The following is a 20,191-nucleotide window of genomic DNA, read 5'->3' as shown; positions in this document are numbered from 1 at the left end:
ATCCACGACCCGGGTGAAATCTGCGTCCGGAGGGAAGCCAAGTTGGGCCCCTGTGGTGATTAGAGTGCTACTGGGGATTTCGCTTTTGTTACAAATATCCTACTGTGCCCTGAGAAAGGGTCAGAACTCACTTTCCTGTATAAGTCTATGGGGCGGCTCAGTGATGACACAGAACGGTCCCATAGACAGATGCTAGGAAAGCTGGGTGACCTCTATCATACTGAGTACAAGATGCTGGAAAGCTGGGTGACCTCCATCATACTGAGTATAAGATGCTGTGAAAGCTGGGTGACCTCCATTATACTGAGTATAGGATGGTGGGAAAGCTGGGTGACCTCCATTATACTGAGTATAGGATGGTGGGAAAGCTGGGTGACCTCTATCATACTGAGTATAAGATGCTGTGAAAGCTGGGTGACCTCCATTATACTGAGTATAGGATGGTGGGAAAGCTGGGTGACCTCTATCATACTGAGTATAAGATGCTGGAAAGCTGGGTGACCTCCATCATACTGATTATAAGATGCTGGGAAAGCTGGGTGACCTCCATGATACTAAGTATAAGATGCTGTGAAAGCTGGGTGACCTCCATTATACTGAGTATAGGATGGTGGGAAAGCTGGGTAACCTCCATCATACTGACTACAAGATACTGGGAAAGCTGTGTGACCTCCATCATATTTAGTATAAGATGCTGGGAAAGCTGGGTGACCTCCATCCTACTGAGTATAAGATGGTGGAAAAGCTGGTGACCCCCATAATACTGTGTACAAGATGCTGGAAAGCTGGGTGACCTCCATCATACTAAGTATAAGATGGTGGAAAAGCTGGTGACCCCCATAAAACTGTGTACAAGATGCTGGAAGGCTGGGTGACCTCCATCATACTGAGTATAAGATGGTGGGAAAGCTGGGTGACCTCCATCATACTGAGTATAAGATGGTGGGAAAGCTGGGTGACCTCCATCATTCTGAGTATAAGATGGTGGGAAAGCTGGGTGACCTCCATCATACTGAGTATAAGATGGTGGGAAAGCTGGGTGGCCTCCATCATACTGAGTATAAGATGGTGGGAAAGCTGGGTGACCTCCATTATACTGAGGATAAGATGGTGGGAAAGCTGGGTGACCTCCATTATACTGACTACAAATACAAGATGCTGGGAAAGCTGCCTGACCCTCATTATACTGACTACTACGCAAGATGCTGGGAAAGCTGGGGTTACTGTATTTTTACAATAGTTTATATCACTCGATGTACTTCTGTATATATGTCTCCTCTATGTACTCCTGTGTAGGTCTCCTCTTGTATATATGTATCATCTATATACTTCTGTATATACGTCTCCTCTATGTACTGCTGTATATATGTATCCTCTATGTCCTCCTGTATATATGCCTCCTCTATGTACTCCTGTATATATATGTATACTCTATGTACTCTTGTATATATATATGTATCCTCTATGTACTACTGTATATATGCCTCCCCCTGTATATATGTATCCTCTATGTACTGCTGTATATATGCCTCCCCCTGTATATATGTATCCTCTATGTACTGCTGTATACATGTATCCTCTATTTACTGCTGTATATATGTATCCACTATGTACTCCTGTATATATGTATCCTCTATGCCCTCCTGTATATATGTATCCTCTATGTAGCAGGGACACATGCAGGCAGGGGCATTTCCGGGATAAGCGAGGGGGGGGGGGTAGCGGGACACATGGTGCCTCCATCTAGGTAGAGTGTAGTAGTGGAGGTATAGTGGATAATGGGTGTAGTAGTACAGGTAAAGATGAGGGGTGAGGTAGTACAGGTATAGATATGGGGGGTATTAGTAATACTGATGAGGGGGATTAGTAGTACAGGTAAAGATGAGGGGTGTAGTAGGAATAAAGGTATAGATGAGAGATGACAGGGGCATACTGGGGGAAACTGGGGCAGCTGGGGATGACTGGGAGAGCTGGGGGTGTACGGGGCAAACTGGGGGGTGAGTGGGGCAGCTGGGGGTGACTGAGGGGGACTGGGGCAAACTGGGGTTGACTTAAGCGGGACTGGGGCAGTTGGAGTTGACTGAATGAGGACTAGGGCAGACTTGGGCGACTGAGGGGGGACTGGGCAGACTGTGGATGACTGAGAGGGACTGGGGCAGACTGGGGTGACTGAGGGGGACTGGGCAGACTGTGGATGACTGAGGGGGACTGGGGGTGACTCTAGGGGGACTGGGGCAGCTGGGGGTGACAGAGGGGGACTGAGGCAGACTGGGGGTGACTCTAGAGGGATTGGGCAGCTGGGGGTGATTGGGGCAGGAGTGCACATATCCCTCCTCCTCTCACCCCGGCAAACAGGTTCCCCTCCCGGCCACACGTGCAGGTCCCCGGTCTCTGAAGCAGGCCACAGGGACTGTAGAGGTGATAGCGTCACTGCCATTACTGGAGCTGTACAGCGGGGGGGGATGCAGATCCCGCTGTTCAGCTCCAGGACCCGAAGCAACGTTATCACCACTACAGTCCCTGCAGCCTCCTCCAGAGACCGGGGACCTGCACGTGTGGCCGGGAGGGGAGCAGGACATGATATGTATAGCTGGGGTAGGTCAGTCGCGGCTCTGTTAGGCGGACTGCCGACCGCCCTGCACCTCACCTCCGGCCCGACACTCCACGCACCGCCGCCCGCCATGCACCTCACCTCCGCGCCGCCTGCTTGACCTGCACCTCTTGCCCGGCCGCCAACCCGTCACTCTACGCTGCTCCACCTGCAATGATTTTTTGTGAAAATTGAATTTACGGTTTTAATCGAAATTGATTCTAACCTTCTGGGCAAATTAATTTGATTAATCGCCCAGCCCTAACTCCTCTGTATGTATGTATCCTCTATGCACCCCTGTATATATGTCTCCTCCTGTATATATGTATCCTCTGTATGTCTCCTCCTGTATATAAGTCTCCTCCTGTATGTATGTATCCTCTATGTACCCCTGTATATGTCTCCTCCTGTATATATGTATCCTCTGTATGTCTCCTCCTGTATGTATGTATCCTCTATGTACCCCTGTATATATGTCTCCTCCTGTATATGAGTATCCTCTGTATGTCTCCTCCTGTATATATGTCTCCTCCTGTATATATGTATCCTCTGTATGTCTCCTCCTGTATGTATGTATCCTCTATGCACCCCTGTATATATGTCTCCTCCTGTATATATGTATCCTCTGTATGTCTCCTCCTGTATATATGTCTCCTCCTGTATGTATGTATCCTCTATGTACCCCTGTATATATGTCTCCTCCTGTATATATGTATCCTTTGTATGTCTCCTCCTGTATATAAGTCTCCTCCTGTATATATGTATCCTCTATGTACCCCTGTATATATGTCTCCTCCTGTATATATGTATCCTCTGTATGTCTCCTCCTGTATATATGTATCCTCTATGTACCCCTGTATATATGTCTCCTCCTGTATATATGTATCCTCTGTATGTCTCCTCCTGTATATATGTCTCCTCCTGTATATATGTATCCTCTATGTACCCCTGTATATATGTCTCCTCCTGTATATATGTATCCTCTGTATGTCTCCTCCTGTATATATGTCTCCTCCTGTATATATGTATCCTCTATGTACCCCTGTATATATGTCTCCTCCTGTATATATGTATCCTCTGTATGTCTCCTCCTGTATATATGTCTCCTCCTGTATATATGTATCCTCTATGTACCCCTGTATATATGTCTCCTCCTGTATATATGTATCCTCTGTATGTCTCCTCCTGTATATATGTCTCCTCCTGTATATATGTCTCCTCCTGTATATATGTATCCTCTGTATGTCTCCTCCTGTATATATGTCTCCTCCTGTATATATGTATCCTCTATGTACCCCTGGTAAAGTCCAAGGTTGGAACAGCGGAACCTCCCAGGGATGCACAGTCTCCGTCAGGTGGGCCCACACCTGATACTCAATAGCGAAAAAGAAATGGTGTGGAGACAGCATCCATCCAGTGAAAAAATATTTTTACTTTATTTTAAGCCATTGCATATAAAAAGATTACCGACGTTTCGGCTCTAACACTCCTGAACCTTTCTCAAGTGTTAGAGCCGAAACGTCGGTAATCTTTTTATATGCAATGGCTTAAAATAAAGTAAAAATATTTTTTTACTGGATGGATGCTGTCTCCACACCATTTCTTTTTCTCTATGTACCCCTGTATATGTCTCCTCCTGTATATATGTATCCTATATGTACCCCTGTATAGATGTATCCTCCTGTATATATGTATCCTCTATGTACCCCTGTATATATGTCTCCTCCTGTATATATGTATCCTCTATGTACCCCTCTGTATGTCTCCTCCTGTATATATGTATCCTATATGTACCCCTGTATAGATGTATCCTCCTGTATATATGTATCCTCTATGTACCCCTGTATATATGTCTCCTCCTGTATATATGTATCCTCTATGTACCCCTCTGTATGTCTCCTCCTGTATATATGTATCCTCTATATACTCCTCAGTATGTCTCCTCTTGTATATATGTATCCTCTATGTACCCCTGTATATATGCCTCCTCCTGTATATATGTATCCTCTATGTACCCCTGTATATATGCTTCCTCCTGTATATATGTATCCTCTATGTACCCCTGTATATATGCTTCCTCCTGTATATATGTATGCTCTATATACTCCTCTGTATGTCTCCTCCTGTATATATGTATCCTCCTGTGTAGGTCTCCTGTATATATGTATCCTCCTGTGTAGGTCTCCTGTGTATATGTATCCTCTATGTCAGGGAGGGGGAACCTTGGCTCTTCAGCTGTTGCAAAACTACAACTCCCATCATCCATGGACAGCCTATGGCTCTCCAGCTATGATGGGAGTTGTAGTTTTGCAGCAGCTGGAGAGCCTTGGTCCCCTCCCCCTGCCCTATGTCCTGCTGTGTAGGTACCTGGCTTCCTGCAGACACCATCTTCTCTGTCTTCAGGCTCTTCTAGCCCAGTTGCAGAAGAACCAGCTGGGAGGAGAGAGCGGCCTCTGGTGGCCGGAGGAAGATACTGCGTACAGCAGTTTGCTTTTTACCATAAGCCTCTTAGGCTTATAGAAAGCATAGTGGCCATACAGGGGGCGGGGCTTACCGGCATGGGGGCGGGGCTTCGGCGGCCGCTTCCATCACAGTCCGGATCCACCACAGCCACAGGTAAATATGAGAGAAGAGGGCGGGGACTGTAAGCAGGGGAGGCACTGAGGACTCCAGCCAGCTGTCAGCAGCCATGCGGCCCTGACAACTGGGGGAAGACCGGCCCGGGGGGCATATGCCCCCCTGCCCCCCGGCCCAGCCCGCCCCTGGACAACACCTTGAGGTCTCTCTTCATTTGCACTTCAACTTGCAGCCTATTCTGAGGGCTGTGGCCTGTCAGTAAATGCTGGGAGTTGTAGTGTTTCCAGCTGTTGTAGTTGGAGGGTCCCTGGTGCATTGATCTATCATAATTATGCCTGCAAACAGGTGTAAATCATGGCAGAAATCTCCCGGTGAATTTAATAAGAGGCATGTGAATACTATTAAAGTGAATCTGTACCAGCATGTACCACAAGTAATTTTAAGGTTTAACCCTTACATTGTCTGCACAGGTTACTAATTCATGGCAAGGCAGTGTAAGGGTTAAACTCAGCAATAATTACTGATAAGGAGAAAGTACAGACTCCAGAGACCAAACTGACATACTGACCCCAGACATTACACTGATGTCTTCCCACCCCCACTCAGCTTTAATAGAAGAGAAAAGCAGGACTTACAGGATGCTTCTCCTCTGCTGTGTCCAGGCCGGGTCGGGGGAGGAGACGCTGTCACATGGGAGCCTCTGCCTGTGTGGCTATCCAGAGCAGTCAGGAAGCATCCGGAGGTCCCTGCTGCCTCCTCTCTCCCCTTCTCTGCAGTCACCCTTCATCTCACAGGACCCAAAAAGAGCCCTCCCAGAAGCCAGGTGCTGTGTGGGGGCACACTGAAGTCTATGCCCCTGCCCTGTGCACAGGCAGTGTGCCACTGCTGCTGAGTGAGGAGGGGAAGGGCGCCCCCTAGCTGTCAGCGCCCCATACAGTATGCTGCCCTGCACGGTGGTAGAAACGGCCCTGCTGCCTGGCACTGGTGGCATTTGTTGTGTAACTGATCTTGCAGTGCATAGAGAGTTTCTTTCTATCTATCTACACAGTGAACACCTGCATAGTGAAAATAGTTGTATTGGATGGTATAGAACCTCCTAAGAACCTCCTTTTTCCTATTATCTTCTATAGCAGTTTGCCATTCTGAATATCTATATTAAGCACATACTGTATCTTAGCATTTGCTCTGTGCTTTTCCGCTTTTTAAAGGGGCTGTCCTGGTCTTTTCAATCGACTAGCATTGCATTGACATCTGTGGGTGTTGTATGTTTTCTATATATACACTTTTGTTATTTCTTTCTAGCTATTGTTTTCAGTCTCAGACACATGACCACTCTGATTTCTTTACTTCCTGTGATGTCACCTTCAATATATGCTTCCTGTTCCTTCCACTGAACATAATCATGGGTGGAGTCATCAGATAGGTAGAGCAGGTGTCCCTCCTATGGGCTGGCTGTAATTCCACATTGATTATAGCCCTGCCCATGTAGGTGGAGCTAATATCAGAGCTCAGTAGAAGCTGTAGGAGAAAGCACAGCATTAAGTGGAGGAAAGCAGGGGCTGTTACTTTGTTCAAGTCCAACACTAAAAGACAACAAGGCCAATCAGCATTCATCTTCACTGGGCCAATCTGTGCAGAGCAACTAAGACACAAATAACATAATTTCTTACATTTGGTCTTTATTTTGCTATTAATAAAGACAAAATGGCCTTAGTGTTGGAGCCTCGACTGCAATCTTTCAGTAAGCGAGACAACTAGTGGCTGAATTTATAGCATTGTATTTTACATAAAAATCTGGCCCAAATAAAAAAAAATGATGTAAATTAAGATGTAGTATATCACCTCCCCTGCTGATTTAAAGGGAACCCCTTACCATGAAAATGCTATCTAAGCTATCAGCATTATGCATTAGAGCAGAAGGAGCTGAACAGTTTAAAGGGGTAGTGTGGCGCTAAAAAATTAATTTACAGAATAACACACATTACTAAGTTATACAACTTTGTAAAGTATGTTATGTCTGTGAATCGCCCCCTTCCCCGTGTCCCACCACCCCCGCCCGTGTACCCGGAAGTGTGTGGTGCATTATACATTACCTGATCCGTGTCGAGGCCGTCCACCATCTTGTGCCAAACATCATCTTTGGCCGGCCGAATCGCCGCCGCCGTCCCCCCTCCGCCGCGTCATAACTGTGCTCAGCCGCGATTGGCTGAGCACAGTTATGCTCAGCCACTCGCGGCTGAGTGGCTGATCACGCTGATGACTTCCGGGTACACGGGCGGGGGTGGTGGGACACGGGGAAGTTGTATAACTTTGTAATGTGTGTTATTCTGTGAATAATTTTTTAGCGCCGCTCTACCCCTTTAATATATATATCATTATGGGACAAGATTCAGTATAACTTGTAATTTATTGATTGACATCTCTGATGTTTTCTTGCTAAATAGTCCAGTCCATTGAGTGACTCCGCTCTATGGACTCCTTAACACAGAATGTTCTGGAATTTCAAGAAGTTACAAGTTATGGTGAATCTTTACGCACAAAGATATACATCAATATGCTCAGTTCTTTCTGCTCTATAAAATTATGATGATAGATTAGATAGCATTGTCTTTGTGATATGTTTCCTTTAACATTATTTATTGGTATGTTTACACAGTAAAATAAAATCAAAATATGAGTGAAAAATACAGACACATTTTTAATGTAATAATGTGCTCTATTAAAGCCTAAGGGTATGTTCACACTGAGTAAATGTGGTGGAATTCTGCAGCGAAACTCTCCACAACTGGGCTGTGTGTTGGGGGACTGTGTCTGGGGAGTCTGCTATAATAGACTGTGGTGATATGATGTGGCTCTTCTAAATTATCAGCTCTGCCACATCATTGGCTCTGCTACATCATGTGTGCATCAGCTGTGCTACATCATCAGCTCTGCTACATTGTGTGGGTATCAGCTCTGCAACATCATCATCTCTGCTACATCATCAGCTAGTATGGAAACATACGGTGCAAAATCTGTGCAATAGTGATGACAGTAGTGGGCAGGAAAGAAAGCTAAGAGGGCAGTTATGCAAACAAACCAATCAGAGAGAAGCACTGCAAGATGGGAAATGTAGTTTCCTGGCCGGCGCTACATTGAATAAAGATTGTTTTTTAGGAAAACTTGTAACTCAGGACTGGCAGCTGTTCGAAAGACAGGAGATGGCTCAAAATATTCAGGGAGACTTGGTCAGTAAGACCAGCTAGGTTTGCGAGCATTTTATTTTTAGCTCTTAGGGGGTAACCCCTTTAATTCAAAAGGGTGGAGGGGGGCTTAGAAATGTGTGTCATGGCGCTTTCTAGCCCTGGCCCACCCCAGCCCACCTAACGCATACCCTCCGGTCGTCCCCAGGCAAGCCTGCCCCAGCCCCCTGACGTGGACCCTCCCATTGCCCTTCCCAGCCTATGTCCTTCCCAGCCCCCTAACGCGGAACCTCCCATCGGCCTTCCCAGCCCAGGTCCTCCCAAGCCCCCTAGCACAGACCCTCTCGTCTCCCTTTCCGGCCCGCCCTAGTCCCCTAACGTGGACCCTCCCATCACCCTTCCCAGCCCAGGCCTCCTAGTGGTTATACACTGATGCCATGTGCCCACATTATGGGCACATATAGGGGTTATGGTGGAGAGTTATCACGGCCTTACAGTAGGAATGTCCTATGCTGCCCATAGCACCAATCACAGGTCAGCTTTAATTTTACTAGAGCTCATAAATATTTGAAATCTGAGTTGTGATTGGTTGCTACGGCAACAGAGGGCATTCCTACTGTAACACTGCTTGATACATATCCCCCTATATGTTCTAATATCCAGTTTGTATAGAGCAGCACAATCTATTGATGAGGAGGCTGCAGAGAACCCCATATTACTCTATGGGCCAGATTAGAATATTATGGATAATCTGAATGGAAGCAATATAACACTAGGGCCCTGTTATACAGAGCGATAATTGATTAATTGATTATTGCTTTATGTAGTAGAGACAACGATCAGCCAATGACAATGATCATTGGCTGATTGTTTTTTTTGGTCCTGACCTAAAGTAATCGTTACGCGTAATAGTTGCGCGGGCGACAACTGACAATTGTGTAAAAAAAACATAATAAACTGTGCACATTACCTGTCCACTGTCTCGGAGTTCTTCTGCCCTCTGCTCGCTTTCCAGAGGTCCCAGCCAGTGATGGTCTGAGCAGTCTGTCAGTTCAGAGACTGCTCTAAAGCTGTTTAACCCTTTGAGGACCAGGCCCAAAATGACCCAGTGGACCGCGCAAATTTTGATCTTAGTGTTTTCGTTTTTCCCTCCCCCCTTTCTAAGAGCTCTAGCACTTTCAGTTTTTTATCTACAGGCCATGTAAGGTCTTGTTTTTTACAGGAATAGTTGTACTGTGTAATGGCGTCTTTCATTCTACCATAACATATATGATGGAATTCCAAATATATTATTTATGAAGATATAAATTGGTGAAATCGTAAAAAAGAATGCAATATGGTAACATTTGGGGGGTTCCTGTGTCTACGTAATGCACTATATGGTAAAAGCGACATGATATTATTACTCTATAGGTCAGTCCGAACACAACCATATGCAGGTTACACAGATTCTCTAATGTTATATATATATTTTTTTAATGAAATCCTTTTTTTTGGCAATTAAATATTAATAAAATGGGCCTATTGTGACACTTATAACAGTTTTATTTTTTCACCTACGGGGCTGTATGGGGTGTCATTTTTTCCGCCATGATCTCTAGTTTTTATTAATACCATATTTGTGAAGATTGGACGTTTTGATCACTTTTTATTAATTTTTTTTTATATATTATGTATGTAACATAAAATCGGTAATCCGCGCACTTTCCCCCCTCTTTTCGTGTACGCCGTTTACCATTCGCAATGATGCTTGTTATATTTTAATAGATTGGACAATTACGCACGCTACGGTATATTATATGTTTATTTGTTTATTCATTTTTATATGTTTTATTTATATAATGGGAAAGGGGGGTAATTTCAACTTTTATTGGGGGAGGGGTTTTGGGGTAGTGTGTTAGTGTTTTTAACTTTTTTTTTTTACACATTTGAAGTCCCTTTGGGGGACTTTTACATCCAGTACTTTGATTTCTACACTGATGAATGCTATGCCATAGACATAGCATTGATCAGTGTTATCGGCGATCTGCTCATTGAGCCTGCCTGTGCAGGATTAGTGCAGCAGATCGCCGATCGGACCGCACGGAGGAAGGTAAGAGACCTCTGGCGGTCCGTTTTACCAATCGGGACCCCCGCAGTCACACTGCGGGGGTCCCGATCGGTAAGTGACAGGGGACTCCCCCTGTCACTTACACTTAAACGCCGTGGTCGCGGTCGCGTCATTTAAGGAGTTAATGACACACGGCAGCGCGATCGCTGCAGCGTGTCATTGCCGGTGAGGTCCCGGCTGCTGATTGCAGCCGGCCCCCACCTGCTGTGAAGCGCGCTCCGCTCCGGAGCATGCTTCATAGCCGGAGAAACACCCAGGGCGTACAGTTACGCCCTAGGTCGTCTGGGGACAGACTTCCATGGCGTAACTATACGCCCTGGGTCATCTAAGGGTTAATATGACCCTAACATTGGGTGGCTGAGCATCAAACAATCAATGCCAGACTTGTTATGCTATGCCCCCACCTGCTTAAAGGGGAACTCAGGATAAGAAAAACTTGTTTTCTATCAATAATACATTAAAAGTTATTTAGATGTGTCTACCGTATTACCGTATCTGTGCGGTTCTGACACACTGGTAGCTGATAGAAATCCAGGAAGTGAAAAAAAATGGCCCCTGTGCCAATTCACATTGTCTCCTGCTCCCTCTTCTATCCCCCCCTAGGAGACAAATCTTCCATGCCTCTGTCTCACATTGTGTATGTTTGCTGATGATGCATACAGGGGGCAGGGTGTGATCTCACAGGAGGCTTGGCTGGATAACCCAATCCCCTGACTGATTCACCATCTCTGTTCGGCCAGAAGCAGCTGCTGCACTAATTTTACTGATTGTGATGGGGGGGGATGGGATGATTACATGAGGGAAAGCATTGCATTCTGGGAAATGCTAAACCAGGAAGGAGAGAAACACAAAACAGAGCAAAAACCCCACAAACAAATGGATTTTTGGTAGTTTCAAAACTGGGATAGACAGGTATATGCTTCTGCAGAAGTTTCATTTTTCTTAACCTCTACCTGGAGTTCCCCTTTAACACAAGCTGCAGGGTAGCAGTTGTTGTAAAAAGATGGTCAGTAGCAAACATTGAGCTTGTGTGTGTGGTATGGGGGGGGGGGGGCAGAGGGTACATGGGCCAAATACAGAAGATGGTAGTGGTGGGGGTATAACAAATGGGGACTACCTGCAGAGGAGGATGTATACAGTATGGGGGAACAACTACAGAGGAAGGAGGTAAGTATAAAATATTAGGAATACTGCAGAGGGGGATGTATACAGTATGGGGGAACAGCTACGGAGGAGGGAGGGAATTATAAAATATTGGGAATACTGCAAAGGGGGATGTATACAGTATGGGGAAACAACTACAGAGGAGGGAGAGAAGTATAATATATTGGGAATACTGCAGAGGGGGATGTATACAGTATGGAAGCCTACCTACAGGGGAACTTACAGTATAGGAGCCTAACAACAGTAGGACATACAGTATGGTGACTAACTACCATATAGAATGGGGCTACAGTGAAGGGGCAGACTGTGCTGCTTCAAAAATAAGACCTACCCTGAAAATATTTCTTTTTTTTTGAGAAAAAAAATAATAATCTAACATCCTGCCTTATTTTCACAGAAACATAGTAGCAGGGATAGTCCCTCTTGGTAGAAGAGGACACCAAAACTAGAGGGTTTCCTCCTTTTTATTTTAAAAGTTTTTCTTTTTCGTAAAATAGCAAAGCATAAACATATAAATCGGGGTATCATGCTAATTGTACCAACTTGAATAATAAAGAAAACTTTAGAAAATTAATTTTTACTGCGAGGTATATGGCCTAAAAGCAATGCATTTTTTTTTTATTTCTAAGGTGGATGGAAACTTATGACTTCAGTTGTATATGTTGATTTAGTATCATCTGCAATATATTAAAATAGGAAAATCTTATTTTCTGCTTTAAAAAGCAATAAAACATACCCCTAGCTATTAGACATGAACAAATCAGATTCATTAGCTCTGTACGAAGCAAAACTGACCTGCGCACATCTCCCTCAGGCTGCCGAGGGATACTGCCCAGGTGCTGCCTGGAAAACATGGATACAGCTATGGCTGTATCATTGTTTTCCAGGCGGTCCCTGGGCAGTATTCCCCCTTTGTACGGAGCCAGCAGCCTAAACGGAGATGGGCGCAGATCAGTTTTGCTTCGTATGAAGCAAAGCTAATCTGATTCCTTAATCTCTAATAGCCATACATATCTGGGAGGCAGACAAAGGTTTGCTTGTCTATATGTAGGGCTATATATTAAAAGCACAAGTGAAAACCATGCAGCATCCCTTCAAATACTGTAAGTACTTATAAAACAATGCACAGCAATGGTCTGCAGTAACACTTTTACAGCAGGAGTAAAGCTCAGTGTAGGAGCCCTCGATTGTCTTTTCGATGAGGCAAGTTAAAGCAATTGTCCTAATGATTCCACAGCCAAGGATTTCAAGGATACACATGTAAAAGAATCAAATAAAAGTTAATATGTGTTTGTAAAAAAGTGCTTGATAATTGTTTGGTTTCGTTACTAAAATATATAGTAAGGCCTATAATATTGTTTTATTGTTTGGTTTACTAGGTGTGGATTTGGGGTGCAGCATGTGTGGGTGGTTGGGTTATTGCAGAATAGGTTCACATCTACCATTTACACAGTATGTCTCTATCTTTTCATCTATTGTCTTATTCTGTGTTGTCACCAGTGTATAGTCTGTTAAGACACTGTAAACCTCATTTGTTTAAAGCTTGAGAAGGGATTGGCCTCGAATCAATCATGTTAAAGTGTAGGCTTATCTTAAACCCAACCTTTAGTTGTAAATTAGGTACATATATTTCATATATAGCTATTCACTTATATACTATTACACAAGACAATCCAACAGTAGTCCTGCTTATGTCTCTGCACTATTCTTTCACCTTTTAAAAGAGAACAATCCTAAGAGTAAAAGGAGTCAGGAAAAAATATATAATATGGATATGCTCCCGAAACATAGGATACCTGTATCTGCCTTTACTGAGTGATGTTGTATTACTTTTCTACTAGTTGAAAATGGGGTTAAATCAGTACAGCTCCTTTTTGCTTCGCAAATGTAAGATACTGTATATAGTAGGGAAGCTAACAGCAGGTTTGAATATTCTAATGTGCTGTTACCTTTTCATGGGTCATTTTCTAACCTTTATCCTCAGCACTATTTTTGGGAAATCTTTATTTGATATACAAGTTTAGTGTTTGGGGCACTGGGGGTGGGTGCACCACTGTCCCATCCCTTCTCATACATATAAAGGCGGGCATCTGCACTGACATCAGTCGGCGCTCATCACTGCAGAGTGGGTTAGGCTCAACTTCACCAGCACCCACCGCAAGGTGGGACAGACTTGCTGTGGCAGGCGACCCCCAGGTCGCTACCCCTGGCTTGGCTTGCTATTAGCAGCAGAGGTGCCACTGCACACAATTAGGCAAACAGGCCTGCAGAAACACAGCAGGACTCACAGCTGGAACCAGAACAGCAGTCACTGGCCGGAACCACAGGCAGTAGGAACCACAGGTAGAAATCACGGGCAGCTGGGACAGGACGCTATGGGAAGCATGCAGAGACTTTAACAGAGGGGTCAGGAGGTGCACACATTTATAGTGGAGTGTTTGGTGCTAAATCTAACTAGATATGTACTAACCCTTTAAATCATGGGCCGGTTCGTGCGCATGCCCTAGGTGGTGGGGATGCATGCATCGGCACAGAGGAGACCAGGCAGGAGCGAAGACAATTAAGATGCCCCACAGCGGCGAAGCTGCGGCATCGCTGTGCTCATGCACTTGGGCTCTGGAGTCCACCAGGAACTGAGCATGGTGGGAGCGAGTGCGGCGGCGGCCTACATCACGGGACGCCGCCACAGCCATGACAATACCCCCCTTCCTTTGGCCTCCCCCTCCTTCCTACCTGTAGGAATTTACTGATGAGGATGTTGGCCTCTGGCTCCCAGGATGTCTCCTCTGGACCAAAACCTTTTCAGACCACTAGAAAGTACCATCTCCCTCTAACTGTCTCCATGACCAGGACATCTTTGATGGTGTAAATGTCTGAAGAGACTGTTTGGACCATGGGTTTTAAGAGAGAGACGTGGAAAGAGTTCAGGATTCACTTAGTGGGAGGCAGATGGAGTTTATAAGCGACTGGGTTGATGTGCTTTAGGATAGTAAATGGTTCAAAAAACCATGGACCCAGCTTGTAACTAGGGATCTTCAGCCGCACATACTTGGCTGATAACCAGACTTTGTCACCTGGTGAGAAGGTTATGACAGACCACCTCTTCTTCTCAGCCTGGGACTTCATCCGGCCAGAGGCAAGCATCAGGAATTGGGGTGCCTGTTCCCAAATGGACGAAAAATCTTTTACCAGTTCATCCACAGCAGGTACCTTAGAGGGTTTTCAAAGAGGTAACGGAGGTCAAGGGTGTCGTCCGTAGACAAAAAAGAATGTAGACTTGCCAGTGGAACTAGAGTCCAGATGGTTGTAGGAGAACTCAGACCAGGGAAGCCGACTAGACTAGTTGTCCTGGCGAAACGAGACAAAATGGTGGAGATAATTTCTCAGGACCTGGTTGACTCTCTCAACTTATTTGGTTTCTGGGTGATAGACTGAAAAAAAATCCAACTTGACAAGGATCTAGGAACAGAGAGCACACCAAAACCTGGAGACAAATTTAGGTCCCCTGTCAGAGACGATATATAGAGGCAGACCATGCAGACAGAAGACATGTTGAAGAAAAAGACTGGCTGGACAGGGAGCAGAAGGCAAGCTGGCACAAAATGGCACATCTTAGAAAAATGGTCTGTGACTACCCAGATAACAGTATTACCAGCAGATGGAGGAAGATCAGTAATGAAGTCTATGGCAATGTGCTTCCAAGGATGATCAGGGAAGGGCAAGGGCTGGAGCAGACCAGCAGGTTTTAGATGAAAAGCCTTGTTTTGGGCAAAGGTGGTACAAGACGCCACATAGTCCTTGAAATTCTTGTAGACACTAGGCCACCAGTAATGTTGAGAAATCAACTTCCCCGTCTTTTGAATACTGGAATGACCAAGGAATCCTAAACCCACTTCAGCACCCTCCTAGGAAGTGCAGGGCGCACATAGGTCTTGCCAGGAGGAACACTCTGTAATATAGAGGCGGCCACAAGAACCAAGCACTCAGATGAAATGATGTGATGTGGGTGCGTCTTCTTGCCACAGGATATCAGATGCCCGTAAGAGAGCATAGTTGAAATAGCAAACCACCACGCTCAGAAAACAACTTCTTGAAATGACTTTTTACTTGATAATTTTACATAGATAAAAAATCCACATAAAAGTGTATATCACCCACAGTGCTCAGTTTGCCATCCGCCAAGTCTTAGTATTTAGCCGGAAGGTCAGACAACAGCTTGGAGGATTCTGGTGATGGTGAAGAAGACCGGACCTGAGAGGTCTGCAAACAGTGGACAAAGCAATCTAGCCCCCAAGGCAAGACCTCCCCATTCTTCCAGTCAAGGCTGGTGGCGTGGAGCTGTAGGTAAGGGAGAACCAACAGGATGTCTGAAGAGGAGTGGGACAGGACATGAAAGTTATCTTCTCAGAGTGTAGCACTCCCACATGAAGGGTCACCGGCTCAGTCTGGAACCACACATCACCAAGGGACTCGCCAGTGACAGAAGATATGATCAGGGGTTTGGCAAGTCAGACCACTGCAAGGACCTCCTCCTCTCTCTCGGAGAAGCAAATATCGATCCATATTGATCATTTCATTCAAGGAGAATGGGAGGTGCGGCTTTAAAGCCCGCCCTTTACTTGACTGGAAAGGCTTTTCTTGAAAGTGGCGAACAATTTGCGGAATTGTACCGCATACTCTCCGAAAGAGGTGTTCCCCTAACGTAGGTTGAGGAGGGTGGTCTCTGCAGAAGTCGCTTGTGCTGGCTCCTCGAACACGAGTACACATTTGCACAGGAAGGCATGGAGATTGGCGGTGATCGGGTCATCCCGATCTCACAGCAGTGTTGGCCAGGCCATGGCCTTTCCCTCAAGGAGGCTGATGACAAAAGCCACCTTGAAATGATCCGTGGTGAATTGGTTGGCCATAAGCTTGATGTGCATGGTGCACTGTGACATAAAGCCCCTGCACATCTTTGGCTTACCACCATACTTGGACGGCAATGCCAGGCATAGATTTAACAGAAGACGGAATGTTACTGGCATCGGAGGTGATGGTGGGGCCTGCTAAGTTGTAGCGAGCTGCTGCAACATGGCAGACAGTTGCTGGAGCTGCAGGGACTGCTTGGTGATCTGTTTAGTCTGCTGGGCAACTACTGTGGCGATCTCACGGATTTATGGCACCTTGCCGGGATCCATGGTTGGAGCCTACTGTAACGACAGGAGTTGTTGACTCACTGTACCACTGTTAGCAATGGTGTAAGTCACACCAGGCGATGTTTGGCTGAAAACAATGATTTTATTGTCTGTACCAACAAATGCAGTCAGCTGACAAATAACCATTCTCTCATTCTATTTGTCTATTTACCTGACAACAAATGTATCACTTAACTACAATTCTTGTACCCTATGGCATAGCATTGATCAGTGTGAATAATCAAAGTATTGTATGTACAAGTCCCCCAGGGGGACTTATAATGTGTAAAAAAAAAGTTAAAATAATTATTACACTACCCCAAAGCCCCTCCCCCAATAAAAGTTTAAATCACCCCCATTTCCCATCATATAAATAAAACATTTAACAATAAATAAATAAATAAACATATAATATACCATAGCGTGCGTAGTTTTGTGAACTATTAAAATGTAACAAGCGGCATCACGAACTGCGTACACGAAAAGAGGGAAAAAAGTGCCAGGATTACTGCTTTTATGTTACATTATATATAAAAAATTTTTTTATAAAAAGTGATCAAAACGTCCAATCTTCACAAATATGGTATTAATAAAAACTAGAAATCATGGCGGAAAAAAAGACACCCCATACAGCCCCGTAGGTGAAAAAATAAAACTGTTATAAGCGTCACAATAGGCCTATTTTATTAATAACTAAGTGCCAAAAAAAAGAGATTTCATTAAAAAAAATATATAACATTACAGAATCTGTGTAAACCTACTTATGGTTGTTTTCAGACTGCCCTATGGAATAATGGTATCATGTCACTTTCACCATATAGTGCATAACGTAGACACAGGAACCCCCCAAAAGTGACCAGATTGCATTCTTTTTTACGATATCACCAATTTATATCTTCATAAATAATAATAATGGGGTTCCATCATACATGTTATGGTAAAATGAAAGATGCCATTACAAAGTACAACTATTCCTGTAAAGAACAAGCCCTTACATGGCCCTGTAGATAGAAAGGGGAGGAGGAAAAAATGAAAACACAAAAATTAAAATTCGCGTGGTCCCAAAGGGTTAAATGTATCTAGTAGGATCATGGGAGGGATAGTGAGAGGTTTTTTTGTATGCTATTTTATGCGATCTGGTACAATCTGTCTTTCTATACTTTGAATCGTTTTTTGTTGGATTCAGTGACAGTAAATAAATATGTGGTGCAACTCACTCAAACCCCTTCAGAAGTGCTGAGGTTAACTAAAAAGCACTGTCCAATGCAGGAGAAAATAGTAAAAATTATGAAATATCAGTCCTCTAAACCAGTGCTTCTCAAACTTTTTCTACTGGAGCCTCACCCAACAGACCAAAGCAATGCCGGGGCCTCACCAGACTGACCAAGAGGGTGCCTGGGCCTCACTATCTGTGGTGAAAGTCCATTTAAAAGCTGAAAATAATTCTAGAGCTCCTTTCACCAGTCTCCCAAGCTCTATATACTAATAAAGCAAGTACAAAATAAATTAATAATGTTGCTAATATGGAGATTTTTGCTATCAGCAAAAGGGCTGTGCAGATCACTGTGCAGTTTTACGTTGTAAAAAATTGGTTCCTCAGCTGGGCCTCACCAACAACTAGGGGGCGCCTCACTGGTGAGGCCCGCCTCACACTTTGAGAAGCACTGCTCTAAACACTACTGCTCACAGTCCACACAAGGTTTAAAAAGTTTTTCTATTATTAATATTTTAAAAAAATCTTACTGTATTGCCAAAGCCTAGACAAACCTCCCTTATGTTCTTGTTTCTCCTGCCATGATACGGTTCTTATGCTGCAGTGTCCCAGAGCAAGTGTCTAACAATTATAGGTGGGTAGTATGTAACTAGGTAGTTTGTAATAGGTGACTGTAATATGCTACTACTTGTAGTAGCTTCCCCCCCCCCCCCTGTTCCACAGTACACTATTTAGGTAAAGCTGACGCTAAACTACATAAGCGTTAACTGTTTTGGATTGATTATGTGTTGGCTTATCACAAGGTTTATTTGTAAGTTGTCTGAGATCCAATCCCTGTCGAGGGGACCTCACAAAACACCCTCCCCTCACACCCAGCCTCTCAAAGGCTTCCGATACAGTCACAAGATGGGTTTCCTCTAATCCTAGAGCTAGGGATAGGAGGTAAAGTAATTTTTAGTTTCAGTTGGTCAGAACTGCCTAGTCTGAAGAGGAGAGAGAGTGTAGACTAGTAAGGTTCCAGTGAGAGAGTTATCTAGTATTATACAAAAAGACTTCCAGAGCTAGCCATATCTGGTTAGAACAACCTTAGTGGAGTGAAAAAGATAGAGGATAACTTCATCCATACAGAGGGGCTATCGGAGGAGAAGAAAGGAGGATTGTCTAAGAAACCGTTAAGTCAAGCCAGAAGTTAGCTAAGTGCACTATTCAAGCTAAGAGTCTGCTGTTAGTCGCTAGAATTCCTGAAGGGGCACCCCAACGGCTAGCTAACCTTGATTTGGGGCCTGCATCCATGATTCTGTTTTACTTAGTGCCCACAGAATTACCAAGGCAGACATTCATCCCCATGAAAGAAGGTATTTTTCTTTCACTACTCCCAAGGTGGTCAAAGCCCTCTCTTGTTGAGAACCTTTGAGTCTGGATAAGCTCCCTCCCTTTGAGTAACTACACTGCACCAAGCTAAAGTCAAGTCCTATGTATACTTTATTTCAATTTACATCATATACATAATATTAAAAACTCAAAATTTCCATGAGGAATGACACAGATAACACTAAGGCCAGAGGGGGAGAAAGATCTCAGTGCGGTAAACCAACCGAATATATATATATATATATATATATATATATATATATATATATATATATATATATATATATATATATATATATATATATATATAATATATCTATGCTAAAGTGCTATAGCGTAATATGTGCCAATTACAACACTGCCATCTGGTGGTCACTAATAGTAAAGTACAGGCAGTGATGTTGAACTAGAGCACACTAACATAGAAGTGGACAGCTAAACCAGTACTATATAATCTATAGAGGAAACAGGTACGTAATTCCTCAGCTGGCCACCAACTAACAGAGGAGCGTCAAAAGTAAAACGCCATGTACAATTGCAGTTCATATGTGATCACACACCAGCGTCCAGGCACTGCACACACACTGAGATCTTACCCCCGTCCCTCCCACAAGCCCGACGCACGTTTCGCTCTCTTCATCAGGAGCTAGTGGACTCAATAACAATCATACATGTATATATACACATGGGCAACCTCCATTATACACCTATTAGTTTGGAAGGGGGAGGTCCTGGGTCATGTGATGGCGTTTTGGCGTGGCTGTACGTGATGACGTCATCGCGTTACATGCCAGTGATGCTAGGAGCAGG

This window comes from Dendropsophus ebraccatus, chromosome 1 (genome assembly GCF_027789765.1).
Source record: "Dendropsophus ebraccatus isolate aDenEbr1 chromosome 1, aDenEbr1.pat, whole genome shotgun sequence".
NCBI lineage: Eukaryota > Metazoa > Chordata > Amphibia > Anura > Hylidae > Dendropsophus > Dendropsophus ebraccatus.
The sequence above is the reverse complement of the archived record's forward strand: the minus strand, read 5'-3'. Positions refer to the sequence as shown.